The sequence below is a fragment of the Mastigoproctus giganteus genome, chromosome 10 (genome assembly GCF_048544385.1).
Source record: "Mastigoproctus giganteus isolate SK-2022 chromosome 10, ASM4854438v1, whole genome shotgun sequence".
NCBI lineage: Eukaryota > Metazoa > Arthropoda > Arachnida > Uropygi > Thelyphonidae > Mastigoproctus > Mastigoproctus giganteus.
This window is the reverse complement of record NC_143584.1, coordinates 214,635,811-214,649,096: the sequence shown is the minus strand read 5'-3', so window position 1 is coordinate 214,649,096 and position 13,286 is coordinate 214,635,811. Positions and strand designations below refer to the sequence as shown.

At 38.5% G+C, this 13,286-nt stretch overlaps 1 protein-coding gene across 2 annotated transcripts in view; it reads left to right on the top strand.

Moving 5' to 3' along the window:
• The first annotated feature begins 62 nt into the window (after positions 1–62).
• The window catches only part of LOC150079888 (tetraspanin-11-like), a 78,983-nt gene continuing 65,759 nt past the window's right edge, over positions 63–13,286 (top strand). For both annotated transcript variants that reach the window (XM_090382333.1, XM_090382330.1), the window contains exon 1: positions 63–237. The gene's annotated coding sequence lies outside the window, so the exon portion shown is untranslated. The remainder of the gene's footprint in view (positions 238–13,286) is intronic.

Sequence of the window (13,286 nt, the reverse complement as noted above, 5' to 3'; positions counted from 1 at the left end):
CTTGCGTTTGTTGTTTTGCCCAGAGGCCAGAAGACCTTGACGAGACGCAACCACTACCTGTTTAAAGCTTCCGCCCTTCCCGACAGGATGCAATCCAATGTCACCCAGCGTAGGAATTCTTTGTCCAAATTATTCGCCTTTAAGCTGCTCAATTACCGTGAAAGTGTTGTGTATATGAAGAAGTTAAGCCATGTTAGCCCCTCGATCTAAGAGCTGTTGAAACGTCTATGGGAAAATGTAAGTAATTTTACCAATTCGATCTTTTTCTTACCACAGAAACTTCAGGTGCCGCAAGCAGTTTAGACATGTGGGTAACTGGTCGGTAATCAGTAGAGCGGAACATTCCCATAATTCCTTTATATGGGTCAATGGCACATGACCTAGCTGTGATAAGCTTGGGGAACCCTTACAATTGCGGAACTCTGAGAAGACCATTCACAACTTACTCTTTTTACTTAAGGACCCTGAACAGGAATGCAGATTTCTCTGAGGGAAAGGGGATCACGTAATTACACTACACCGGTCCTGAAGGTTATTCCATTGTTTATCTTATGGATATTCTGACCAAAGATGGATTTAGCTTGCACGGACCCTAAGGGAGATAACAGTGCGAGGTTTCTTTAAACTTTGCAAAAAACTATAAGAGACTTATTATCTACATACATTATTCTACCAAAGTCGCGGGACACTCACCAGATTGCATGAAATTTTGTGACTTCGAAATCGTAAATACTTTAGCCTAGTGGTAGTTGGCGGTTAGTCGCATTTCCAACGTACGCCCAAAGATGACCAGACAGAAACAGCTAACAGAGATTCAAGGAGGAATGACAGTTGGGTGGGGAAAAGGTCGTAAACATTCTCAAGTTGACATATTGCAAGGTTCTAAACAAATGGAAACTGTTCGTTCTGCTGTCAGTAACAACTTGTTAATACAAATGGAAACTGTTACTTAACTTAAACTTAACTTAAATTGTCTGCGCGGCTAGCAGAGTGGTTGTAAATATTTAAGAAATTTCTAGAATATTTCCAGAAAGGTGTACAAGATAGAGGGTTGTGGATGATTCTAAAGCATTCTACAAAGTGGGAGTATTGTTTCAATATTACAGAAGATTGTAGATGACTCTAGAGCGTTTTCCAATAATATAAATTGAGGAGTAAGAGCTGTATCCTATAAAGTCGAACACCTCATTTAGAAAGAGTGTTTCTTGGTAAACATGGCAAGAAATAAGGAACTGAGTGTTGAAAACAGAAATGCTTTATAACTCGGAATAAAGAAAGTTCATCCATGAGAAGTAATGGCAAAAAAAAAAAAAAAAAAACTTGGCGTTTCCTTTTTAAGGAGTTCAAACTACCATTCGAGGATTCAAGGAGACTGGCAGTTTAAACGACAAACCACGACAAGAACGACCGCGCGTAACGGAAGCCAAAGATAAGACCATAACACTGATTTCTAAATTCAATCTACACCTGAAATCAGAGCTGAGTTCAATGGGAACAGAGTGTCTGCATCCACTGTAAAATTTCGTTTTACGCAAGCAGGACTTTGTGGTCTTGTAACTATCTGAAAATCTTTATTAAAGTCAGAAAATCGAAAGAAACAGATGTCTTGGGCTAAGAGCCATCAAAATTGCAATAATTAGTCAAGACAGTATTATAAAATTAATCGCCAGAATTCCACATCTATGCAAAGCAATGATAAAATCTCTTGGAGGATATTTCATGAAAAATCAGTATAGTTCCTAATATTAGTCACTTCAATACTTTTTGCTGTAAATTTTTCAATGCTTAATAAAAATATTAAGATACTTCGTAGTGTGTTGTTTTTTTTTTTTAATTTAAACTTTACATTGTCTTCTTCTTCTTCTTCCTGTCCAGTATTAGGCCTAGTGGCCTGTTACAGTCTCTCTCCATCTTTTCAGGGCTTTGCCTCTATCTCTCCTTCCCCGGGGTTTGTAGTTCAGAATCTCTTTTGGATAGCGTCCATCCTCCATTCTCTCTACATGCTGGGTCCATCTGTTTCTGTATGATTGTTGATACAGAAACTCAATCCCAATATACGCGATTTAATTCCTAACCAGATAATTCGAACTAATCTTCTCAAACTGACAATGTGAATTCCTTAAAGTAATGAACTTGATTCTAAAACAGCAATTGAACAAAGTTAAATTTTTCATTTAAAGTTGCTCATTGTTGGCCTTGAAAAGCTTCTCTAAATAGAGGCATTTTAGGAGCTCTTTCTATTCCCAACTACTTATTTGCAAACAGGCATTTCAACTTTAATTTCAAAAATGAATCCATGCAAAGAAAACCGAATGTACATGTGTCACCTGGGTAAAGTCAAACCCACGCATTCTAATTTCAACTTATGTTGAAAGAATCAGGTGAAAAATGTGGTTAAATGATGTCCAGTCTAACACATCCGCTGTCGCAATATCTTTGGCAAATATTAATATTTCTCGGAACTCGTTTGTTTTTTTTTTTTTTTTTGTTCAACACCTGAATGGTAGCTACATCAAAAGTCAAGGGAGTCACCATGAAGAAATATAGGGAGAGATAAGGAAGGACAGTAGCCCCAACCACACCTTACGTCAACTTTGTCCTTTTAAAGCTTAGAATGCTTTTAAAATTAATTGGTTTTAATTCACCCAGAAAGTGAGCGACTTATTCTGACATTTTTTTATACAAACACTTATAAAATAATGTCTGGTTTTTTTTAAAACTTTTTTTGAAGACACTTTAAAATGTTGTATAGGCAGACATGAAAGTGTAAACGCTGTACAGCGGGAATGGATGAAGACAAATGTAAAGGCACACCCGCAAACCCGCAAGTTCTTAGTTTAATTGGTGTGTTAAGACCGACTGAATTAAGGCTATGAGGAGTTAGTATATTGTGACTGTAATAGTATGACGTATATTCTTTGGTAGGTTTGCCTATTTGCTGAACGGAAAACCCAGGAGTTAAAGTTATGCTAACCTCGCCTGAGACCGACTAACTCGGTCTCGGTCTCATTCGATTCTGGCTGTGAAAAAGAATCATAAAAATTCCTCACGTTATCGACGAGATTCCAACTGAGGTGTTTTCTACCCGGTGAGGGAAGGGTGGCGATTCTACCAACTGTACTACGACGAGGGCGTGATAAATCTAAAATTACTTTTATCGATGAAATAATACTGATAATGTAGGGGAAGCTATTCACTATTCTAAAAAGTCCACAAAAGAGCGTTTCTGAAGCTAGTCACTGAAGATTATACAGCACCCTTCATAATTTCAATTGGCTCCATTCTGACGACATTGAAAACATTAATGATGATGATATGGCATGGGAGGCACACGGAGCAATTGGTAGTGAGAACGCAGATAAATTCCCCTAGCCTTGATGCTAGTTGAAGACTGAACTAGTTATGAATTAATTATATTTAAAATCTTCCGGATATCGTGGATCTGTGCCCTGTCCTTTGTTATTCATCTGGTATCCTAAGTTTCTGGGAAAGAGGTGCAGATATCCTCCTACAACAATTACTACGTACTCCTATAATTTCTTTTTGTTGTTATTTTTGTAGAAATAGGGTTTTAGAAGCATCAGCGACTAAGACCATATGGATTTTCTGTTTGTTTGCTGGACGAAAAACCTGAGTTTTCAGAAGAAAAAACCAAGCTACCCTCGCCTGAGATCGACTAACTCAGCCACGTTGTGAAAATGCCCATAAAAATTACTCACGTCGTCAACAGGACTCGAACTCAGGTCTTTTCCAACTGTGTCTACCCACGAGAACAATTTCTTGTAGTAGTGCTCAAACGACCAGATTTGTAATATCGACCACCCAGTTTGGAGAAGATTGTCAAGTTCCTGTGAGTTTTGAATTAAGCAAAATATTTACTAATTAATTCAATTAACATATAGAGAAGTAAAGTATATTTACAGTGAATTATAAAGCAGAAATATGTACATCAATAAAGTCTTAATTTTAGGAATTAGGAATCATATATATTGAATTTTATTAATTATTTTTATTTAAGTCAGCTAGAATTTCATTGACTTCATGCATAATGTCCATATTTTAGTAAACATTAAAGTTAAATATTTTGGTATGCAAGCGTGCAGCCAATTGGTTTATGAAGGTTAAAATATTGTTGGTTAAAAATTTGGTTAAAATATTATTTCGGACGGCTCAAACTGGCTTCTTTTGTACTGCCGCTAGGGTTAATTCTGAAGTCAGGTTACTCAGAAACTGCCACTACTCAAAGCTATTTTTAAATAAAAGTTGTAGTAAAGATGCCAGAAAGAAAGCGAGCTTTTGTGAAATTAGGCAGCGTTTAAGCTTAAGTAAGGAAAGTATTTGCTAACATTAAGCAAACAAGTAAAACTTGTTTCTTGTTTGCAGATTGTAAAGTGTGTGGAATTTTGCACCTCCAAGACTTTACACATCTAATTTATGTAAGCCTGAGTAAGAAGGACCAGATAAACATAAAGCTTCAGGAATTTATACCCTCTGGCCAAAACATTAGAAATCTTTTGCAATTGGCATGAACGGATAATTAAACGTGCGGTATGCAAATATAGTATGGTATGATCACATGCTCCTTCGTATCAGACAAATATTGTACACTTTTCCTGGGATATCTTAGTCGATTCGGTCATGGGGAAGACAGGTGTTATTGTTGGAGCATGTTTAGGAGTCACAAATGAGAAAACAAAGGAAACCACTGGTATGTCGAAAGCAACCATCTCAAAAGTGAACAGAAGATGAAAGGAGAATGCAGCTATAAAAGGAAGAAATGAGGCATGTAGTCGGTACTCCAAGAACGAAACCGCAGCAATTTAAAGCAAATTCAGAATAGAATGTCTACTTTGCAGTAAATGACCGAAACATTCAATTCTGGCAAAGAAAGCCCCATTTCCAACCGAACTATGTGGCGGGAGTAGAAGAATCTGGGATTTGGTACTCCTGTGCCAATACAATACCACTTCTTTCCGTTAAAAAAAATAGAAGGATTTAACTATTTTCATGACGCCAATGCCATGGCTGGACTCTGGAGCAGTATAAAAAGATCATGCGATTGGACGAGTCTCGATTTCCACTTTTTTGTACCAATGGTCGGATGAAAGTGTAGCGCGAACGTCATAAGGCCATACATCCAGACCGTCTGGCATCCACCATTCAAACGGCTGGAGATTGTATTATGAAAAGGGGTATATTCGATTGGTACGGACTACGTACTTCTTTTTTCTTTGTAGGGTTTTAGGCACATCAGCAATTTGTGTCATACTGCGCCGTATATAATGTCTAAATTGTGTGGTTCTGTAGTCAGCTTGCTGTTGCTGTTTGAAAAATCTATGCTACACTCGCCTGAGATTTGGTATGGACTGGGTCCGCTCATACTATTAGAAGGTCGTATTACCTCCTGTGAGAATATCTTTCAGTCGTATCGGATTTGGATGGATTCTTTAAAGACGACAATGTAACTATTCACCCTCTAGTAACTGTATGTGAATTAGTTCGAGGAATATTCCCAAGATTTCCCACATCTATTTGGGCAGTCTAATTCTTCAGATCTCAATCCAATTGAGAATGTCTGGGATATGTTAGTAAGAGCAGTTCGGCTTCGCAGTTCTCTACCGACCCCAATACATCAACGGATAAATATAATGGAAGAATGATTAAATCTACAGTTAGACTCCCTCAGACACCTAGTGGAATCTGTGTCACGATGTATACGGGCTGCAATTTCGGCAAAAGCGGGCCTTAACAGATACTGAATAAAGGTTTCTAATTTTTTGGCCAGTGATTGAATTAGTAAAATCACGTTTTTTTTTCTTTTTTTGATTTTTTTTGTAGCATAATCCACTTCACATCTATCTACCATCAACATGCTTGTCTACTTGTTTTTATATACTGTATAATGCATGAATTCTATTTACGGTTCACCAATAGTTTTCCTTCCTTATATTTCTACTTTTTATTAGCCAATCAATAACAAAATTTACACTTACCGTTCATATCTATTTCGGCTACACGTATCAGCTCTTCTTACTATTTTCAAAGGTAACAGAATATGTTTCCATTACGATCATTTCGATAACGTCATGTAAGACGTTATTGTCTCTTCCTTTGACCAGGAATAGATCATAACAAACATTATCTCCACCTGTGGTATCAGTATCATTCTTACCATTAGCTTCAGATGTAAGAGATGCCCGTCTTTTAATCTTTTTGAAGAGAAATACTGTACTCGTATATCAAGCAACTGCTGTAGCCAATAATCTAACTTTGCCAACAAATCTCTTCAATTATTATAAACTTAAGAAAAAAAATTCCGTTTACCAATTAAGTTACACGCAACTCCTAAATTGGTAGGAATTCGATGATGATCCTGTAATTAATATCAGTTCAATTTAATAAAATTTTATTTTCATTCAAAAATGTCTGTTAAATTTCTTCTTTGGACGCCCTCCTGGGTAGCAAAGTTGGTAGAATCGACTTCCTCCCACACCAGGTGGAAAAGACCTGAATTCGAATGCTGTCGATGATGTGAGGAATTTTATGGGCTTTTTCCACAACGCGGCTGAGATATTCAGTCTGAGGCGAGGGTAGCATAGTTTTTTCTCCTGAAAACTCGGTTTTACATCCAGCAAACAGAAAATCGACAACAGAACACACGCAATTTCCAGACAGTATATACGGAGCAATACGGTTTTAGTCGCTGATGCTCCTAAAATATTACTACTATCCTTCTTTTGACGTCCGAGTAAGATAAAATTGACTTTTTTTGAATTCAATGTCCGATGAGGGCCCTACAATTCTTAAGTTGTGGTTGTTGCAAATTTATTGAGTAAAGACGGCAATGACCATATGCGCCTATCCAGGTTTTAAAAATAAGAGAATAATTCTTTTCAAAGTAAATCTCAACGAAGAATTCGTCGAGACTGGATTTGTCTCCAGTGGTATGCTGCATTATTAAAGGTACTTGTAACTTCGAAATGGATAATAAAATTATAACTGCTGGTTTCCTTGAATTTTTCTCAGCTGAGATATGATTTGGTTCAAGATGGAGTATTTATTAGTAGATCCTGTTTGCAGTACATCAATTGCAAGTAAAGAAGATCAGTGAAAATTGCATATGTTGAGTCAGGTGCTGTGCTAAGTTTTGAAGTGACAATTTAAGGAGGGCATTCAGTTGGAAGAGGTCGAAAAGATAGAAAAGGTCAATCTGTCCTTTGGTGTTTTTGTGACTGGGTAACAGCATGATCACGGTAGGAGCGGAGAAGAAAACGTAAACGAAACCTATGATGATTACGTTCTAAACTTTACACAAACCAAGTGCTTTTTTTGAAATATTTAGATCAAAATAACCTGTACATGTCGTTAAAACATTATATTACTGTATTCTTATTAATGAATTCTGTCTTGTGTCAATTGCTTTCAATATATTTTATATTTTTAGCATCAATTCAGGTGGATAAAAAATATGAATAAATAAATCTCATTTGCTGAATCTCATTAACCCCAATAGTAATGGGTGTGGACTTACATTTACTATTTCAACTATTCAGGTGTGTCTCCTATGAGACCATCTATTGTGTAATAACTACGCACTTTCATTCATGGGATGCAGTGCAGGCATCTCTCTCAGGCGTGGTTTTCAGTAACAGGATATTGTGGTGGTTGTTGTTGTAGGGTTTTAAGAGCATCAGCGACTAAGGCCATAATTCTCCGTATATGTCTGTAAATTGCGTGTGTTCTGTCGTCGATTTTCTGTCTGCTGGACGAAAGACCCGAGTTTCCGGGAGAAAAAAATCACGCTACCCTCTCCTGAGACCGAAAAACTCAGTCACATTGTGACTAAGGACCATAAAATTTCCTCGCGTCATTGACAGGATTCGAACTCAAGTATTTTCCAGCAGGCAGGGGGAGAACAGTGATTATATCAACTGTGATAACCACGAGGAGTGATATTTTTCATACCATATATACAACTGATCCAATTCTTTTTTTGAAGCATTATGACCTGGCTCAAATTGTTAGTATCCTTCCCACTTTCAACTCATCAGCAAATTAGATAGCTTTGCAGGATACCTTCTGCAATATAATTTATGAAAATTAGAAATATCAGAGAATCCAACACCGATTCTTGACTGACCCCACCTGTTACACTGATCGGCGCTGAAGACTAATTATGACAATCTATGACAATCATTTATGACAATCTATGACAATCATTTATGACAATCTTCTGTCTCTTATCCAACTTGCAATCCAGCATAGGATCATAATAGTAACTCCAGTTTCTTCCAGTATATATAACCTCCTTCTATGAGGACCAGTATCAAAAGCTTCAGTAAAGTATACTATCCGACCGTAAGACTATCCTCGAGAGCGTCCGCTGTTTAGTGCAGTCGGAAAAGTTTCCCTGTGCACCCTGGTTATTATCTGCCGTTAAATATGGAATCGTGAGCAGTCTGATGTCCCGGACAGTATATATGACAACCACCGTTCACTTCAACTACCAACCAGTGGTGACACTGAAAGACAGTCTTACTACCCAGTTTATTTGAGCACAAAACTGCCCTGCAGAATCTGGCCATTGAACCATATGTGACAATAAGAAGAAAGACAGACTCTTAAGTTTTTATATAAAAGCTTGAGAGTGTGTCTGTTTAGTCCCCAATCACAGCGACTTACACGTGCAATAAGGGTAGTACAATTTCCAACTTTATTATGGAGATATGCAAGTTGTGGGAGGAAGGTGAGCTTTGAATCGAATATCATGACTAGGAGTTTGAGGGAGGATACGAGCTTGATGGTTTGATCTTAAATTTTTATACTAGGGGGGTCTTCTTAGCCGTAAGATGCCCCCTAATTAGGACAGACTATGTCTTCTGTGCAGAAATTCTGATTTGAACGGTTTGGTACTAAACTATTTTCAAAACTTGAATTCAATGAACGGTTTGATACACTCACATGCAGCCTTTTTAATCATAACTGGATTTGTTGTTGTTGGGTTTAGACTCATCAATAATTATATTGCACTGTACATCCATCATATGTCCGTAAATTGCGCGTGTTCAGTGGTCGAAAAACCTGTTTCTGGGATTAAAAAACCATATGTTACCATCGCCTGAGACCGAATAACTCAACCACGTTGTGAAAAAGACCCATAAAAATTCCCCGTGTCACTGAGGGGATTCCAACTCAGGTTTTTTCCACCTGGTGTGGGGAGGACGGTGGTTATACCACTTAACCACAAGGGCTTAACTGGATATATATATATATATATATATATATATCCAGTTAAGCCCTTGTGGTTAATATATATATCCAGTTAAGCCCTTGTGCCTTAGTGTATATATATATATACACTAAGTGATAACTAAATTATGACCACCCCTATGAAAATTGAATGCGACCCATTGATTACGTGAGGTACGAGAGCGCGGAGTTAGTCGACCTATGAAGGACAGATAAGGTGCCAGTGGTTCAGTAGGTAGTAAAATTCCGAGCGTGATAGGTAAAAGGGAGGATTTATCGGACTTTGATAAAGGACAGATTATGGGTGCTCGACGAGCTGGTGCCTCGATTTCCCAAACGGCTGAACTGTTGGAATGTTTGAGAGCCGCCATAGTTAAAGTGTACAAGGACTGGCGTCAAAATGGTTAAACAACCCGACGGCAAAAATGCAAAGGCCAGCGAAAGGTTGGTGTTAAAGGTGAGCTCCGGGTCCGACGACTCGTACAGGCGCTGCACTGTTGAAGAGTTGACTATCCAATACAACATGGGCCAACCCGGAACAGTATCTGGCATGACCATGTAGGCGCCTCCGTAGCCAGGTGGGAAGGAGCAGCAGTAGTGCGTACACGCTTCTTGATTAGACTGGGGTTCGAGCCCGTGACCACCAAATACGGACGATGCGGAAAGGTCAGGGAATGACAACCGCATATTCCTGGAGCAATATGGCCTTAATTGCTAATACTCTTAAAAACCAAATAACAAAATATAACAGCATGACCATGCGTCGCACGGTCGCACGTATGGGCTATACTAGCAGACGACCACTACGGCATCCTCTCCTAACCAAGGTTCAGGTTCATCGGCGTAAAAGACTCGCCTGGTGCAAAGAGCATGCAAGTTGGACGTTAGAAGACTGGAAGAAGGTGTGCTGGTCGGATGAGTCACGTTATTTACTCACACGGTGGATGTTCGTTGTACGGATTTGGCGTCAACAACATGAGACTCTTGATCCATCATGCATGGTATCAAAAGTGCAGGCCAGTGGAGGCGGTTGTATGGTGTGGGGCATGTTTCACTGGTAGGAACTTGGACCCCGCGTGCATGTGGAACAACGTATTAGTGGTCTCCGCTATCGTCAACTGCTTGCTGACTGTGTACACCCCGCTATGTTACACTTTTTCCGGGATGGCGATGGTGCCTTCCAAGATGACAATGCGCCTAGCTATCGGGCACTTTTGTTCAGGAATGGTTTGAGGACCACAGTTCTGACTTCCAGCATATCGATTGGCCTCCGAACTCCCCCGATATCAATCCCACAGAACACTTGTGGGACACTACGGAAAGGCATATCAGGCGTCTGGATACACCGATCACCTCCATAGCTGACCGCATTACACACAGCTTGGTTGGTCATACCTCCCGAACGCTTTCGACATCTTGTTGAATCAATGCTACGTCGGATAGCTGTTGTACTGAGGGCAAAAGGACTACGAAGTATTAGGTAGGTGGTCATAATTCAGTGATCACTTAGTGTATATTTATATATCGCATACTCCCCTGGAGCCTTGCCCTCCTTTAACCTCAGGCTCTTTTCTAACAAACATTTCTTTAAGATCATTATATCATTTTCAGCAATCTGAATAACATTCTCCAGAGAGTCACGCCTTGTATTCAACTGTAAAGATTTGAGAAGTATCTGTTTCACTCACCAGTCATTTCTGCTAAGCTTTCTATCGAGACTCCACCAATTAACGGACCTATTTCGTTTGCTCTTCACCTTTTTGTATTCACAAAAAAGAACTTCCTGTTCCCGTTCTTAGCGTTGCTTGTGCTTTCCTATAACCAGCTTTCAATCATCTCATCCCATGATTTTGTTATATATTATCTTATAATGTTGAAATAGATCAAATCACGTGATTATTTGTAACTGTCCCATGCTTTTTTCGCTAAATTAAACTGTTACCCTCACCTGTCATCCATTTTGGAACCTTACATTTACGGACCTTGACCACTCTTTCGGATACGTTTGTGGCTTCGAGGATAAATTCCTTAAATGTTTCCAATAGAACATTTGTCCAGGGTTTCGCAGGACAAGACGTACGCTTAACTTAAAAGGTACATTTTACAGTTTTTTGTTGTTGTTGTTGTTGCTTATTTTTAAATACTTGCTGTTCCAATTAGTGGGATACCGAAGTGTTCCATTATCAGAAAGATATTTTGTCAAAGAAGTATTGTACAAAAATACAAACAGTTTCTTTGGTTGAGACAGTTCATCAGAGTTCATCACCGGTTGTTGTCCGCGGTTTCTCTTCTTTTCTGTCAATCTCAGCTTACGATGCCACGCATCTTTTCATGTCCTAGATTCCGAGGGAGGATTAGTGACGGCTTTATTTAATTTTATATTTATCTTGCCACGAGTAGCTCTGGCATCTCATTTTCTATCAGCTGGTGTCCTTATAGTAAAAAAGATAGACCCGTGTATGTTTCCATTAGTTTCTGGCATCTGTATGCATTCTGCTGGTAGAATTTATCGAGATCAATAACTGGACTATTAATCAAATCTACCGTGTTTCCTGAAAATATGCGTCTCAGCTCATTGAGATTGTTGAAACTGTTTCTTAGCGGGATCCTGCTAAGAAACTTGGCTTCTTCCAGCCATTTGAGGAGTTTTTATCAGGTCCGTGATATCAGGGGCATCAAGGCGTTCTGTGATTAGTCTGGCCAGTACAAGGACGGTAGTTACCACAACCTGTTGTTTTAATTTTTTTGCAATATTCCTGACATTACTATAAACAAATTAAGTTTTGTGTTTTATTGCTTTGGACAGTCCTATTACTTTCCGCTTTAGTTAAAAGTGCCTTTGCTGCGCAGGTAACACAATGGTTATAATCATCCTCCCCGTAAGGGGTGGAAAAGGCCAGTTGGAATCCTTTCAACGACGCGAGGAACTTTTATGGGCTTTTTTCACGTGTGAGTTAGTAGGTCTCACGCGAGGACAGCAAGGTTTTCTTTCCGGAAACTCTGGATTTTCGGCCAGTAAAACTGGAAAACTGACCAGAGAACACTCACAATTTACAGATATAATACACGTTGATAGATGAGGTATTCTCTGGGTATGTAATCAATAAAGTAATGCAATTTAAATGAAACACTGAAAAGCTATAAACAGAGAGATCAAAAGGAAAATATGCTCTCAAAAATTTTTGGTAGGGACAGCACATTCATTTCCTTATCCAACCAATTTTCTCCCAACAATCAGGAGTCTTCATGATTCCATGAAAATATTTCAGGATTTAATTTACGAAATTATTGAAAATATAGTGATATCTCTGTGTTGGTACCCTCGTGGGTAGCATAGTTGGTATAATCGCCGTACTCCCTACACTGGATGGAAAAGACCTGAGTTCGAGTCAAATCGATAACGTGAGGAATTTTTATGGGTCATTTTCACAAAGTGACTGGGTTAGTCGGTCTGAGGCAAGGGTAGCATTGTTTTCCCTCCCGGAAACTCAGGTTTTTAGTCCAGCAAACAGAAAATCGACCTCAGAACGCATGCCATTTACGGACAATATACACAGACCAACATGGCCATACTCCTAAAACCCAATAATAACAACTGTCTCTTGGCCATTCACTGTGCCAGATATTTCCAGTTAATATTAATAGAAAAGGACACTGTTCTTTTACAGTTAAAATTGACTTTCACGATCAAAAGTGAGTTAAAATTATGTTGTATGAAACTGTAATACAAAAAATAAATTCCACAACAGCATAAGTATTTTAAAATGAATGTATAGTTTAATTATTGTGGTTAATATTACAATTTCAATTCACAAATCTAAAATTAAATAAAACAAAATAAAATCAAGATATTAATTACAGCAGTCGCATAATTAATACAAAAAACCTAACTACTGGGAACTGGTGATAACGTCATCATACACTGGTGTGCAAAACTTAAGGACCAACACTATTTCTAAAGGTTACAACCACAAAATCTTTACTTAAGGTACTCTTTACTGATGAGAGTTGATTCAGTCTCAGCAGCGATTCTGGAA